Here is a 15318-nt window from a genome sequence, read left to right as displayed (position 1 = left end):
ATAAAAATGTTCAAGATAATTAAAACAATTTTTTAAATAAGGAAGCAGAAATACCCACCACAGAAGATGTACAGACAAAACATACCTTCTAAAGAAAAATGAATTCTAGGACAGTGTTTAGTCTACACAATACACATCACAATCAGCAGTCAGTAAATAACCCAAGGCTATTCATTGCCAGTAGTCTGTGCCGGGAACATTTTGAACACCCTTGTATACAGGTATTTTTACATTTAGTCAGACTTTTGTGGTATCTTACCCTTTTTTCATATTACGCTCACTAAATGATCAGCCAACATGGCCCGCTTTACATACATATTTGCATGCTAACTGAAGAATTAAAGGAGAAACTTGGAAAAAACATACTAAGGTTTTGTCTTTCACAGTTTGACTAGTGGATCTGTCTTATTATTTGATAAAATTATATTCAGTTGCAGCTCAAGAGCATATTTTACCTAATATTGCTGTGGCTTAAAATCAGTTGGCCTATGGCAAAATACATGTTTAGACTTTACACTTTACCAAAATTTGGCAGGGTAATGAGGTAGCATAATGCAGTCGAAAGAGAACATTACAAATTATGTTTTAAAAGTGAGCTTTTTCTGAGTAAAAGATAATGTAGTGCAGAATGATCACTCCACAGCCAAAATGCTCCCACGCATTTCTGTTCAATTAAAAGGAAGAACAGACCTAGGGTGGGTTTCTGCTCCATTACCTGCTGCTTTGAGAAAATCACTTAATATCTGTGAGCCCCCACTTTGTCTTCTGCAGATGATGACTCCTCCCTGCAAAGGCAATTCTGAGAATTCAGTGAGGCAGGGCACGTGAGGGTTTGTCCTGTGTAATGTTAGTAATATTGTGCAAGGTGTGTGGGTTCATGATGTATATGTTTGGAAGCTGAGGAAACTGAGGCACAGAGCTTAGGAAAATACCAGCTCAGGCCTGTAGTCACCCTGGCCCTGTCTTCCTGCCTTGTGGCTAGATCTTCCACATCATGCTGTGGGTGCTTTTTAAGTAGTGCTTTCCTTATCTTGTTCAAAACCAGGAAACTCTGTGCACCCAAGGGAGCCTAAACCATTTTGCAGGCAGACTTTTTAAAAAAGATGATTCTCACCCCCTTGCTACATTTTGCCATGAAATGACACTTACTCTGGCTCCTTGAAGATGGCTAATAGCCCTGTATGGGTAACTGCCAGTCAGGCCAGCCAGCTGGCTCTGAGAAAGGCTTCCTTGAAAGCCATGGCCCAGCTTTTGCTGAGGCCAGGAGGTGAGCGTGAGTGCCAGAGACCTCCTTCCCAGAAAATCCTGTTGCATGTGCTACCCTGGAAATGAAGACAGAGACAGGGACACTGTCCCTGTCTGTGAAGAAGGCTGGTAGTGCAGAGAGGTCATCTCTTAGGTAACTAGACAGCTTGTCATTTTTCATTTTCTTGTTTGCAAAAATCCATGTGTAATAATCACCAAGAATCCTGATACTCACACAGAGGAATGCTTGTGGCAAATGTTTTTAACCATCAAAATAAGGCCCCTTTATTTAAGATAAAGAAAGATAAGCAGCATTATTTTTGGAGATGAGTTTATCATCTCCTGCTCCACACCTATTAGTCCTCAGGAAAGCTATTTCTTGTAACTTAATTTGGAGCCTCTAAAATGGCTTTCACAGTTGTTCTTTTCATCCAAGAACTATGGTACTTAGAGCGTGGAGACTTTCAAAGTGAACTCCTCATTTTCTTCCAAAATCAATTTTATGTTTTGTGGTATCATTTGTGCTTACCTGGGAGCATATTTTTTTCTCTTCTTATGAGGTTGTGATTTTAGTATTTTTTTTTCCTACACAGCAGTGGTAAGGAAGAAACACTTCTCCATGAAACAAAGGAGACTAGCTGACCCACGGGGACCTATGAGACGATGCCTAGGCCTTGTGGTTAGACTTAGGAGACACGTCAGGAGCTGTGTTGTATTCTCTAAGCTATCAACTTTGTAATTCGTGCACAGAGTGAATGTTAATCAATATTTTTGATGACGAGGATTTTAGTTATAGGGAGCCTAAGAGAGAAATGCGGTTTCCCCTCCCCTACAGCTGGCCACTGCTCTGGAGGACAGTATTATGAATGTAGGCGTGACCTGGCAGCACAGGTAAATGTGATTCCTAGACTCCCACCAGATGCTCTTCTATATTTTATCACCTATTAAACAGTACAAAATTTAATATATATCATAAAATTATCTCTTAGCACAGTACTCAGACAAAATAGGAATAGTCTGCTGTTGACTTGTTATGCATTAATGACTTTGAATTTTTCAGAACTAAGGGAGATTTTTAGAAGTTAAATAGTCTAATCTCATGAGTTCCCAAATATAGAAATGAAGGCTATGCAGGTTAATTTAAGTTTTCCTTTGCCTTGAGAGTTTTATTTTTCTTTAAAGGTTTTCTTTCTGTGCTCTTAGGCTTATAGTGAGTAACAGAAATGAAGGAGAAAATTTCAAAAGATATTTTAAAATAGAATCGTGCCCTTAAAAACATGTTAATTATTGACAGGGATTTTTCCTTCTTTCTTTTTTTTTTTTTTTCTTTTGAGACAGAGTCTCCTTCTATTGCCCGGGCTAGAGTGCAGTGGTGTCATCATAGGTCACTACAAGCTCAAACTGCTGGGCTCAAGTGATCTTCCTGCCTCCGCCTCCAGAGTAGCTGGGACTATAGGGGCGCACCACCATGCCTGGGTATTTTTTTCTGTTTTGTGTAGAGACGGTCTTGCTATTGCTCAGGCTGATCTCAAAATCCTGACCTCAAGCGATCCTCCCACCTCAGCCTCCCAGACTGCTTGGATTACAGGCGTGAGCCACCACATCCGGCCTTGACGGAGTTTTAAAATCAAGTAAGTTTTGAGCTAAGTGTGTCCTGCGCCATCTCCTTCCCACTGGGTACTTTGTGGGAAAGGAATGGTAGCTCTTTGGGAAGAAGCATTAAGCTTGTGAGAAGAGGTGAAGAGTTGCTAGGTCTAGGGTAAGTAGTGGACTGAGAGAAGGAGGAGATGGACATAGCATGACCCTAAAAGAAGCTAAGATTCCTCAGGAAGTGTTTTAGTAATACGCCCTCATCAGACTGAGTAGCCCCTTTGCCCAGCCCCTGCCTTTGTATTTGAAATCTGTAGCCCTCATAGTTCTGTGTGCTCTACAGCTTGAGTCAGTGCTGCTCTATCTCTGGTGAGGTGGTGGGGAAGGGTGGGGGAGATGTCCTCAGTTTCTCTGCAAGTGTCTAGAGGTCTCAGCATTGCCAAAACTTTTAATCACCTTTTAGTATGTGCTTTGTTTCTTGGCTACAGCAGGAGGTTAATAGTAGCATGGTACTGACAGGTGAGGGTGAACTAAGGAAACAGAAAATGAGAGAATGTCAACAGTTTTACTGAAAGTTGAGGCCATGCGTGTGTTTTTGTGAACAGCATCTACCTTCTTCTTAAAGAGGCCCAGTTAGAGAAAAAAGAATTTAGGGAACAAATATGAGTCAGCTGATGAGGTTTTGAACTGGACAGACTTTGTACCTTGGCATATGAATGGCCATCCTAGAACCTTCTGAACTTTTGCCACCAAGTAACTCTGAAAAGGCTGACAGAGCCAGTCGTAGATAATGGAAAGATCACAGTCCTCTGCTCAAGGAATCAAGGTACATAATATTCTGGTGGGTAAAGAACCTCGCTAGCTCAACAGTGATAACTTATAAATTGCAGGATCATTCAGAGATGAGAAAATGGATCACAGATAGTTGTTGGGTTTGACTTTTCTCCTAGAATTCATTATTGTTTTAGGAATCAACAGGGTGTAGAGGAAATGGTGCAGATTTTATACTTAGGAAAGACCTGCATTCAGCGCTCTATTTGACTACTTTCTAGCTGAGACTTGGTGACAAGTTCCTTTACGTCTTTGACCCTGTTTCCTCATTTGGGAATATGGGAATGGACTTTTGCAAATCTGTTGGGAAATGTGAAGGCCAGGAAGAGAGTAAAATGAGATGCTGTCTAGCATTGAGTAGCAGCTTAATATCCATCAGTTCCTTTCTACTTAAGTCAAAATTTAGTTTTGTATGTAGAGTAATCCTTCTTTATATTCTGTTCTCCATTTTGAGTTTGGAAACATGAATGATTTTATTTAAGCCAATAGCTTGATGATAAAAGGAACTGTTTGTCAGAGACAGTCCCGTAAGTGCCTTGTAACCTGAGAGATTCTGAGTGCAAGCGTAAGCAGGTTATAAATGCCATCTCTCGCAGCCGGCACACTTTGTGTGTGGCAGATTCTTAAACCATTTGTTTACTATTTTTTAACACTACCCTGAAGTCCACTTAAGTCAGAGCTCAACAAAAGGAACGTAATCCCAGAACTTTGGGATATCAGAGTAATGCGAAATTGTTTTCTGGAAGAATGCGCTATTCGATTATACTGTGTGGCACTGGTATATGAAAATATTGGTGGATGGTGAGGGTAATGTTGATATGAGCAGAGACCCTAGGAGGAACCTAAAGTACCGCGTAGTTGTGGCTGTTTTGGTGGTTTGGTTTTGTTTTTTACAGTTAGTGGCAGTTTGTTTGTGGCAGCTGTGTGCACGCTTTTTCTTTTGAGTCAGCGGCACTAGACAAGTAATTTCCCATCCTGAAGCTCTTTAGCCTCTGAGCTGTAGTGGATATACTGGGATGTGGCTCTTAACTTTAAAAATTTGCATAACTCCAGCTGCCACTGCTCGGGAAAGGCTCGTTCTTTACACCTTCCCTGAGGTGATTCTTTTCTGGGGTTGGGGGTAAGGCGCGTGGAGGGGTGGCTGGGAGGGAAGGAGGGAAAAGAAGGCCCACCGCCCAGGGCACTGGTGGGGAGGAGAGAGCCCAGGCAGGGGCTGGAAACGGAAGGGCTGCAAGCCAGCGGCTGGCAGTGAGGCCACCGGCAGGGGGAGGCCCGGGCCGGCCGAGGCCGAGCCACCACGCGTACCAGTGTGGCGGGGTCTCCCGCCGGGAGAGTGCCTGGTGCCGACCATGGCAGTTGTGCAAGCCGCAGCCCCCTCGCCCGCCCTGCCCAGCGCCCCGTGTCCCTCCCTCCCCGCTGCCAACACTCGGGTCTCTCTCGCTCTTTCTCTCCGCTGTGTTTTCAGACAGGAAGTGCACGGCTGTCTGTAACGTGCTGCCGGGTCCCAGGATGGAGGAGTGAAGTCTCCCGTTGCTGCGGTTCCAGCCTCCGGAGCCCGCCCGAAGCCGAGTCCCCAGAGAGCGCCCTGCGGGAACAGGGTGGCCGCCTGGTCCAGGTACGCTGGCTGGGGTCGGGGTCGGCGGCCGGGCTGGATCGCGGGGCCTCACGCGCCCGCCCCCCCACTGCTTTCTCACCCAGGGGTCTCGGCCACACTCTGGCAGCGCCGCCCGGGGCGTGTCGTACCCGGCTGGGCTGGCTTCGGGCAGCGCGCGGCGCCTGGACCTGCTGCCGGGCCGCTCTGGGGCTGCCTGTGCCGCGAGTCTTCCGGGAGCCCCCGGCTGCCCTCTTCTCCTCCCGCTGCCTGAAGCAGCAGCTCTTTGTTCCGCACTTGCTGGTGTGTCTGGGTGGAGGGTTATCCCCATAAACGTTCTGGGAGGCAGAGTGGTGCGAGGGTGACGAGTGAGGACATCGGAGAAAGAGGACGAGTGGTGGGTGGAGTGCAAGATGGACAGGAGACTAGAGTCTTGGTTCAGAAATCTCACCTCCTCAGCTGGCGAAGAGGAAACCCGGTTCCTTCCTTCTTATTTTGGGAGAACCAGGTCATCACAGACTGAGGGAATTAGTGATGCAGACACCCACAGGAAATGTAGGGACCTGGAGTGAGGGACAGCAGCGAGTTCTGAGGTGTTTAGTCTGGTGTCTGGCTTGGTAACTCCACTGTGGTTTGTTAGCCAGGTTTCCTTGCTGAGACAGAAGGTACTTTAATAATATGAGCCAGGCATCTTTATTAAATTCCATTAGTCATCAAAGTAAAATTGGCAGTGACTTTTCTCAGATTCTCCAGGTAGATTATAATTTCATATCCATATCTTCTCCTCACATGTTCATAGGGGGAGAGCAAAATGCTGGGGAAAAGGTTTGTTTTATGGGACAAACTTTTTGCTTCTCCATTTCTGTAGCTGCTCCTCTCTCCACAAAGTCAGATTGACTTCTTCCGCAGTGAAAGCCTGGCCTTGCTTTACTGCCTGTGTTCGTCTACCTAATGAAACTCCAGTCTTGTGGAGCGACACTAAGGAAAGTGGGATGGTTGAGAAGAATCAGTTTGATGGGATGATTATATGGCCTCAAATTAAATGTTTGAACAATATTAAAGCCAGCAGCATCTTCTTAGTCTTTATTTCGGAGGAAGGGATGTGAACAAATGACTAGGGGGAGGAAAGTGACCGTGCCAAAGGAGGGTCTCTGTGGCGCAGGGGAAAGTGAATAATCACAGTGTCACATACTCTTGGCTTTTTCACCTTACTGGGTACCCAGGCTTTCTCAGGATTAGTTGTAGAATTTAAATTCATGATGATGGATGCTGACTATACCATTTTAATGGTGAAAAATTTATAATCACGTATATTTACTACATAATTTTGCTTTGGAAGGAAAATCTTTTGTACTTAGGCTGGCAAATTTGTACTGTTCCCTCCCCTTCCTTTTTTCCCATATCAGAAATATGAAAGTATTTCAAATTATAAGATCCCATTATTCCAATAATCCTTCAAAACTTTAATCTCTTTTAAAATGCAGCTGCTTTGAGCATTGTGATAATGTCAATAATTGGTATAATTGTATTAGCAGTAAGTAACTGAGATACACTATGAGAACTGAGCCATTTCCTCCTTGCTAGATATATAGACGTGGACTTTTTAAAGTTTGAATTTAATTGTGAGATGTCTGTGTTTATGCCTCTTCTCTTGCCAAATACGTTGTGAGATTAAAAATGAAAACAAGTCATCAAGAGAGATTCTTGAAAGACTTGTACAACCATAGTGTTTTGCCTCTATTTTTATACCCAGTATACTCTTTTCCCTCCAGTTTGTTAATTTATTTGGGGACTTTCTTTAGCATCCGTCAGTCTGCTCTAAGATATAGCAGAACGCTTTTGTGACCCTCCAAACCTGTCTCCTATTTAGGAATAGGATCTACTTCCACTCTAGTGGAATTTAAACTTAGAAATAATAATAAGTGGCCTTTAGATTGTCATTTTCTATTTACAGAGCATATTTTTCTGTATCTTCTTTACTCCTTTCAACAGTGCTAAACTCTTGCTCCTTTCAACAGTGTGATGAAATAGGATTCATTTTCTCCAATTTATGGAGAGAGGAAACTGAGGCCAATCAGATGGGAGTTGTCAGTGGTCATATTAGTAAATGGAGATGCTGGGACTTGAACAAGGGTCTTTTGATTTATATTCCTTGGCTTTTTTTGTGGTCTGGAAAGTTGCTGCCTAAGGAAGAGATAGCAATGCTGATTCAGGTGATCCTTTACCCTTCCAAAAGAGAGCTGATGAATGAGATTAGCTTTACCAAATCTCCAGGTTTTTTTGCCACTCCACTCATGCTAGAGCTCAGGGTCCCCCCCATGTTTGAGATTTATACTTCCTCTATGTCAGTGACTAGATTTAGCTGTTTGCATCAATGTGGTTTGTATTCTGCTGCCAAAATTCTAATGGTATATTTTAATTTACAGATATTTTTTGTCAGGTCTTAGTGAGCACATATCTTTTTGAGGGGTCAGATTAGCATATTTTAACATTTTAGAATTAAAAGAAAACCACCTCTGATTTACTCCACAGGAAAGTTTATGTCTCAAAAAATAAATTAACTAATATATGATGTATGTGACCCTCCCCATACCCCACTGTTACTGCCACCGTATATATCCCCTGCTTTATCACACCAGTTCAGGATAACCCACCGAGAAGTTCATTTTACAGAAAAACATAGACAAACCCATGTAACTTTAAATTATAGATGAAATATTTTTGTAATATTCCCCAGATGGAAATAAGTTTATTTCCTTATCTTTGCAGTGTTTAAAGTTGAGGCTCTGTTTAGCTATGGCTTTAATGTTGTACCATTAATTAAATCATAAAATTATGGTTTAACTTGTACTGCAAATTAAAATTTGGTATACATTTTCACACTGAGAAATGCTGGATAGAATATTTATTTTCTCTTAAATAATTGGAGTGTGTGTAATGGTCTATAACTTCCCCTCTGTAAAATTGTGCCAAAACCTCAGGGGGCAGGGGTAGGAGAGGAGGAAGACACAGATAAAACAAGGGCTCTAAGGGAGGAATGAAAAATGCTGCATGTATATATCCTTAATACACAATGCACTGCACTTTGTTGGTGAGTTGCAGTGGCTTGTGAACTAGCCTCATGTCTCTTCCAACAGAAAGGCTAAAAATAAAAGGGTAACTAGCTTTGATGTTGAATGCCAAGGAAAAGTTAATGGCCAAGAGGGGACTAGGAATGGAGATAAATGTGAATTAAGATTTTCATTTTTTCAAAACCTTCTCTTTTTTCTTTCATGTGTATTATTTTAAAGACACTATCTTCTTAGTTATATTATAAACTGTAAAGCAATGGTTGTCAACCCTTACAAAAATCAGGAAGCTTTTGCTTAATACTGAAAGATTTCAAAGATCTTGACTTTTCGAGAGTTTTTCTTATCTCTGATGATTGCAAATATTTCATGAGAAAATTATTTAATATCACTCAGCTGAATATATATTGTAAGTAATAACCTCAGCATCTGCTTGTATTTGTAAAATAATAGTACATATATGTTGAGGTAGAAATTCAGTCTACGGACCTCTCTCTCAGTACCCTAAAGTCCACAGATTGGAAGTCAGGCCCAACGTAAAACAACTGCTACAGGCTGAAAATGCTGAAATGGTGATGAAAATGCATAGCATGTTAGCCATCAGGTTATAAAGATTCCTGGGTAGAATTTTTCTTCTTCGTTGTACATTCAATAGGTGATGTGTAAAGTCATGACTTTGCATCTGGTCATGCTTCTGGGTTAATTGTTTTTCATGATCAGCTTTGAGATCCTTGCAGTTAGTCATGGATAACTAGATTCCTTCTTAGACCATTTTCCGTACAAGTGCTTCGATGAATATATCTTCCTTATGTTTGTAGAATCAGGATTCCGGCACCAGTTGCAGAATCACCACAATTGTAGCCATTACCACCAGCTTATATTCATTTCCCAGAAGCTAAAAGAGGCTTCCCAACCTTTACAGTTTGTGGTAAGTGTATGGAAGGGTAAATATTATTTATCCTTGTTCTGCAGAAGGAAAAACTAAGTTCATATTGAATTGGTCTCTCTGGTTTTTGTACCTGTTGTTATGACTATGATATTCTGCTTAAGGTGGGTTAAGCAGGGCACAGAAGTCTGTTAGCTGTGGTGGCTCACACCTGTAATCCTAGCACTCTGGGACGCCGAGGCAGGTGGATTGTTTGAGCTCAGGAGTTCGAGACCAGCCTGAGCAAGAGCAAGACCCTGTCTCTACTGAAAAATAGAAAGAGTATCCCCATAATGTGCTGAAATAAAAAAAAAAAAATACAAAAAAAAAAAAAAACAGAAAGAAATTATCTGGACAACTAAAAATATATAGAAACAATTAGCTGGGCATGCCTGTAGTCCCAGCTACTTGGGAGGCTGAGGCAGAAGGATTGCTTGAGCCCAGGAATTTGAGGTTGCCGTGAGCTAGGCTGACACCACGGCACTCTGGCCCGGGCAACAGAGTGAGATTCTGTCTCCAAAAAAAAAAAGAAAGAAATCTATTAGGGTTAATGTGTGAAGTTCTTTTATTTGGTTAAAAAAATATCACTCTCCATTTATTGAATATCTTGTATTTACCAGACACTTTATGTGCATTACCTCTAATCCTCCTGGTATTATGCAGAGTGGGTAATATCCCTGTTTTATGTGAAAAAACTGAGGCAAGAAGAGATTATAATTTATCCAAGTCACATAGACAAGCTAAGGCCTAGACTTGGATCCAGATTTTGCAATCCCCACTGCTAAAATATTTCCCTCACTGCATCTCCTGCTTTCTCTGTACTTAGCCTAGCCTATGAGAAGAAATAATCGTGGTTTGTTTAGTCTTACCTGCCTTTTAAGCAAAGGTTAAGTTAAAACCGTAGAGAATATTCAGACATCAGGAATATGGACATGAAAGAGTCAATATTTTTATAAATATTTTTGGCTTCCATGTAGTATGTCTTCATTCTTTTTCCTAAGGAGCCCAGATGTATGAAATTTGTTGGCCTTTATGAGAGCTTCTTGAGGCAGTATTGCTCACAAGCAACATCGCTGGATTGTAGGATATATGCATACTAATTTTACTAGGAACTGCACAGGTGATTGTTAAGTTTATATATCTCCACCAATACTGCATAACGACTTCTTTTTATATTAACAAATTTCCTGGTTGTTACCAACCTGATAGATGTTAATTGTCCTAATAATTTAATTTTGCCTTTTCTTGATTACTAGTAAGATTGAATATCTCTTCATTTATTTATTTTTTTTTTCCACACATGTTCACACTCACTCTCCCATATACTGTCACTTCGTTTATTTAAAAATTTCCCTTTTCCATGAATTGTCTCTTTGTATCTTTAGCCTCACCTTTTTTTTTTTTTCTATTGAAGTCTCTAGCCTTCTTGCAAGAAGTTCCTTGAAAGCATTTTTGCGGAGTTTCTTGTATATTCAAAAAATTAATCCTTCGTGGTCTTTAGATACTGTAAATACTTTATTCTGTCACTTCTCTGATAACTTCGTGGTGCCTTTCAGCAACAGCAATGACAAGATCTTTAATTTTAATGTCGTTAAACCCATTAATTTTTGTTATTATTATGGTTATGTATTTTTAGTCATTTAAGAAATCCTTCCTGGCCAGGCGTGGTAGCCCACACCTGTAATCCTAGCACCCTGGGAGGCCTGAGGTGGGAAGATTGCCTGAGGTCAGGAGTTTGAGACCAGCCTGAGCAAGAGCAAGACCTGTCTCTACTAAAACAGAAAAAATTAGCCAGGCATGGTGGTGTGTGCCTGTAGTCCCAGCTACTCAGGAGGCTGAGGCAGGAGGATTGCTCGAGCCCAGGAGTTTGAGGTTGCTGTGAGCTAGGCTGACGCCACGGTTCTCACTCTAGCCAGGGCAACCGAGTGAGACTCTGTCTCGGGAAAAAAAAAAAAAAAAGAAAGAAATCGTTTCTCCTCACGTTCTTTTATTAACGTTATAGGTTACTATTATCATTTGATTTTTAAGTTATTTAGAATTTGAGATCTGTATTAATCCAATTTTTATTTTTAACACATTAACTGCCATGTGAGTTGTATTTAACTCATGCTAGTTTCGAGCCTGGGGCCTCATGAAGCATGTGTAACTCTTACATGTCTCTCTACCTTGGGAGCCAAGTGGTGCACAGGCAACTCACACTGCCATGCTGTAGTGTACATGTAACATGATGGGTGGCCCCTGGGCAAAACCCTGCAGTTGGTTCATGAAAATCTTACTTGTTGATGTTCTTATTGTTACAATTAATATTGACAATTTAATTGCATATAACTCATGCACAGAAAACAATAAAAAATAACAATTTTTTCATTAAATTAGAAAGGATCATTTTGTTTTCAAAGTTTTCATTCTATTTTTGTAATAAAAATATTTTCCCCAAGGAAAAAATTTTTTTTCTAGTGTGGCAATGTGTTAAAAATCTGGTCATATTGTAAACCAGTTTCTCCAACACTATTTATCAAATAATACACTCTTTCTCCACAGATTTATGATGCTACCTCTAGAATATAAGTTACACATATATAGAAGGCTCTTTCTGAGATTTCTGTTTTATTCAGTTGACTTGTTTGTGTGTTCCTGGCCTTTGATACACTGTTTTAATTGTTACAAATACATTTATGTAACTTGATCTTATTGGCATGATTGATATACTAATGTAAAAAGTTCGAAAATGTTTAAGATTATTTTTAGGCAGATTGGTTACCCTTATTTGTACACGTTAACTATTTACACCTATAAATTTTCTGGAAATATGTATACTTATGTAGGAACATTGTTTAATTTACTTACTTGGTAACATAATTTAATTTTAACATTCCTAACATTACATCATTTTCTTGTTTGTTTTTTCTTTTCTCTTCTTTTTTTTTTTTTTTAAAAGGCTCTCCTTCACAGTCATCTATGTAGGGCAGTGGCACCTTACTTCAAGGGCATCTCTTTCTTTTTTAGTGCTCTATATGTGCTTGTAGAGCTATGATGTGCATTCCCGGTATGGCTTTTGAATGAATTTTTTATGAGGTGCGATGCTGTAATACATGGGTGAATACTCTTGGAAGCCTGTTAATTATAGATGTCTCCTTATTATTGGGAAAACTTAACCAGTTGCAGCTTGATTTTTCTCCAAGTTTAGTTTGCTCCAGTCTGTTCTTAGTTCACTGGGTCTCATTCCTCCCCCTGTCTCCAATTTATGTCACCCTGAATGTTAGGTTACTTTATTTGATAAGCAGGTATTTGTGTGCCTGTGCAGAGTATGATGTACTTTTCCCTTAGTTTTTAAAATGTGATGAAACCATGTTGTACATAACATGGCTCATTATTATAAATAAATTTGAAATCATGGGAACAAATTGTGGTCTCAAAATAGATATTTCATGACAAGGTTAGTCTAGGACAAAGATGTTACCCTTGGCCATCAGTTACAGGATTATTGTTGTTATTATTATTTTAACAACCAAGTAGATCCACTAGAAGATGGGAGGTAGGCTATATGTCTTTTTTTTTTTCTTTTGTCTGTAGTTCTTAAGATGCTTCATGGTCATAGGAGAGAGTTGTCTTTTTAGTTACTCAGATTTGCTAAGCTTGCACATAGTCTGATAAAATTATAGTATAGAATGTTCTGGAGTCTAAACCTGCTTAGACAGATAAGATCGATATCTGTAGGCTATTGGAATTATTCTCCTATTGTGCTTTAAGTGGGATTTATTAACATTAGGTAGTCACCTGAGTTTGATTATAACAGCACCAGCTAGTGACCTAACTGAACTTACATGCTCATTAGGGGACTTCCAAAGTATGTGTATTTTCCATTTCTCATTCACATTCCTTTGTGCTCCCCTCAACAGCTGTCAGATCCACCTGTCCTCTCAGCCTCCTCTTTTATTCAATTATTCTAATATAATTGGCAGCCAACCTACTTCACCATTCAACAGACATTTGCTGAGCTCCAAGCTATTAAATCTTAGTCCTTTTTCTGTCTTCCCCCTACTTCCTATGTCCAAACCATTTTGTTAAGTTCTGAGGATACAGCGTGAATGTGGCATGGGTGCCTAACCTCAGAAGATAGAAACATACACCGTTACCTGGAACGTAGAATGGAAGGCTCTTTACAGCAATACATTGTGACAAATGGTACTAGGGAGTGGGGCACATAGGAGGAGGCATTTGTTCTTTCTTGTTTGTGAGGAAAGAACTCCTGAAGGAGGCGATTTTGGTGCTGGATATTGAAGGGATAAGATTACTTACCAGGCCGAGCAGGAGAAAAGCCAGACAGAGGAAACAGCCCAGTTCAGAGCCCCGGAGAGCTCAATGCAGGAGGACCATGGAATATGAGTGATTGGAGCAGAGAGATGGTGGTACTGAGGGGAGAGGGGCTGGAGGTGCCTCCTGCTTTGGATTTTCGGTCCAGCCCATGTCTAGGGCTATGCATGTCATTTCTGGAAATGTGGACTTCATCCTGACAGTATTGTGGAATCATCAAAGGCAAAATAAATGCATAAATCACTGTCTTAAGATATATGTAAAGGAAGAAAGGAGAAATCCAGTGGCTATTCCAATAATCCCAGCAGAGAGAATGAGGACCTGAACTAAGGTGATGATGGTGAGAAAGGAAAGAGAGACTGGATTGGAGAATCATGGAGGAGAAAGATGGGTTAATGATTAGATGGAAAGTGGAAGGAGGGAGTAAGAGGAAGGAAGAAGAAAGATGACTCTTGGTTTTTCTGATTGGGGAGGTTCACTGTCTGAGGGTATCATTAGTAAGGATTGAAAATGTAAGAGGAACAAGTTTGGAGACAATAGTGAGTTAAAGTTGAAAGGAAGTTGAGGTGTCTATGAGGCATTCTTCTGGCCTTGAGAGACCTGGGCCCCAGGAGAGAAGTCAGGGCTGGAGACGTGTGTTGGGGACTGACTGGAATCGATTATTGTAGCCACGAATGTAGCTAAGATCCTGCAGGGATGGCCAAAGGAAAATCTAAAAACAAAAATTAAAATATCGAGCATCAGGTGCTTTTTTTGTTTGTTGTTTCCATATATTATACAATCCTCACAACAGTGCCCTCTGAAATAATTGTTACTGTCTCTTACAGATAAGGTGTCTAAACCTCAGGTAAGCAACTCTCCAAGTCACCCAGATAGTAAATAGGGAAAAGCTGTCAGGTCTGTCAGAGGCCACAGGACGGTCTGGGAAAGTGAAGATCTCATGTAGGAGATTGGATTTGACAATTAGGTATTCTTGGTAGTTAGAAGAGTTCTAAAGTCTAAAACTGGATTGTCATCAGTGAGAAGACAGAGTAGCAGTTGAGAAGCAGGGGCACCAAGTGGAGAGAGAAAGAGTGTGACTGTGAATGGAATTTGTCTGTGAAAGAACTTTTTCTGTGTGTTTGGTGGTGATGAGAGCTTATAGTTTGGTTGAGAATAGTGGAGGGGAAGTGACTAAAGTCAAAAGAGGGAATAGCTAATGGAGTAAGGTTCCAGAAAAGATCGGGGGGCCAAGTTCCAGAGCACAGCATGCTGAGAGGGGTTGTCGTTGAAGGGAATCAGGGCATTCGTTCCATCGGGGCAGGGGAGGAGGAAAGAGATGTGTGACTATAGATGAACATGCAAGTGGATGGGAAGGAAGTTGAAAAAGCCCATTCCTGATGGCTTGTGTGTTCTCAGTAGAGGAGGTGAAATCTGCTGAGAGTGAGGGGCCTTAAGACAGCTGAAAGTTGGTAATAGCTACCTTTCAAAAAGGAGCCCCCTGATGTAGGATCAGTAATGGTTGTACATCATTGAGGGCCCAGTTGGGGTTTTGTCAGTGGGGGTTAGGTGCTGGTGGTGGATTTTTTATTTCTAGCTGATAGAGTACTGTAATGTGAATAACATGAATGACTTTTAAAATAGAACACACAGGCCTTGCCTACAATGTTAAGTTTAGATGGTGATTTAAGAAAGCTTAAGGATGGAGGGGTGGGGGAGAGAGAGAGAGAAGTAGGACAAAAGTAGCAGTAGATTGAACACTAGGGAGCTTGAGT

At 41.0% G+C, this 15318-nt stretch overlaps 1 protein-coding gene across 2 annotated transcripts in view; it reads left to right on the top strand.

The window, feature by feature from the left end:
- Positions 1-15318, top strand: part of LRRC8D (leucine rich repeat containing 8 family, member D) — a 114028-nt gene that overhangs the window by 19190 nt on the left and 79520 nt on the right. The window contains exon 2 of one of the 2 annotated variants that reach the window (XM_012661151.1): positions 5136-5281. The gene's annotated coding sequence lies outside the window, so the exon portion shown is untranslated. Of the gene's footprint in view, positions 1-5063; positions 5282-15318 lie in introns of those variants that run through there. The other variant, XM_012661152.1, reaches the window with a different exon arrangement.

This window comes from Propithecus coquereli, unplaced genomic scaffold (genome assembly GCF_000956105.1).
Source record: "Propithecus coquereli isolate 6110/MARCELLA unplaced genomic scaffold, Pcoq_1.0 Scaffold7, whole genome shotgun sequence".
Taxonomy (NCBI): domain Eukaryota; kingdom Metazoa; phylum Chordata; class Mammalia; order Primates; family Indriidae; genus Propithecus; species Propithecus coquereli.
Note: the sequence above shows the minus strand (reverse complement) of the source record. Positions and strands in the feature narration are given on the sequence as shown.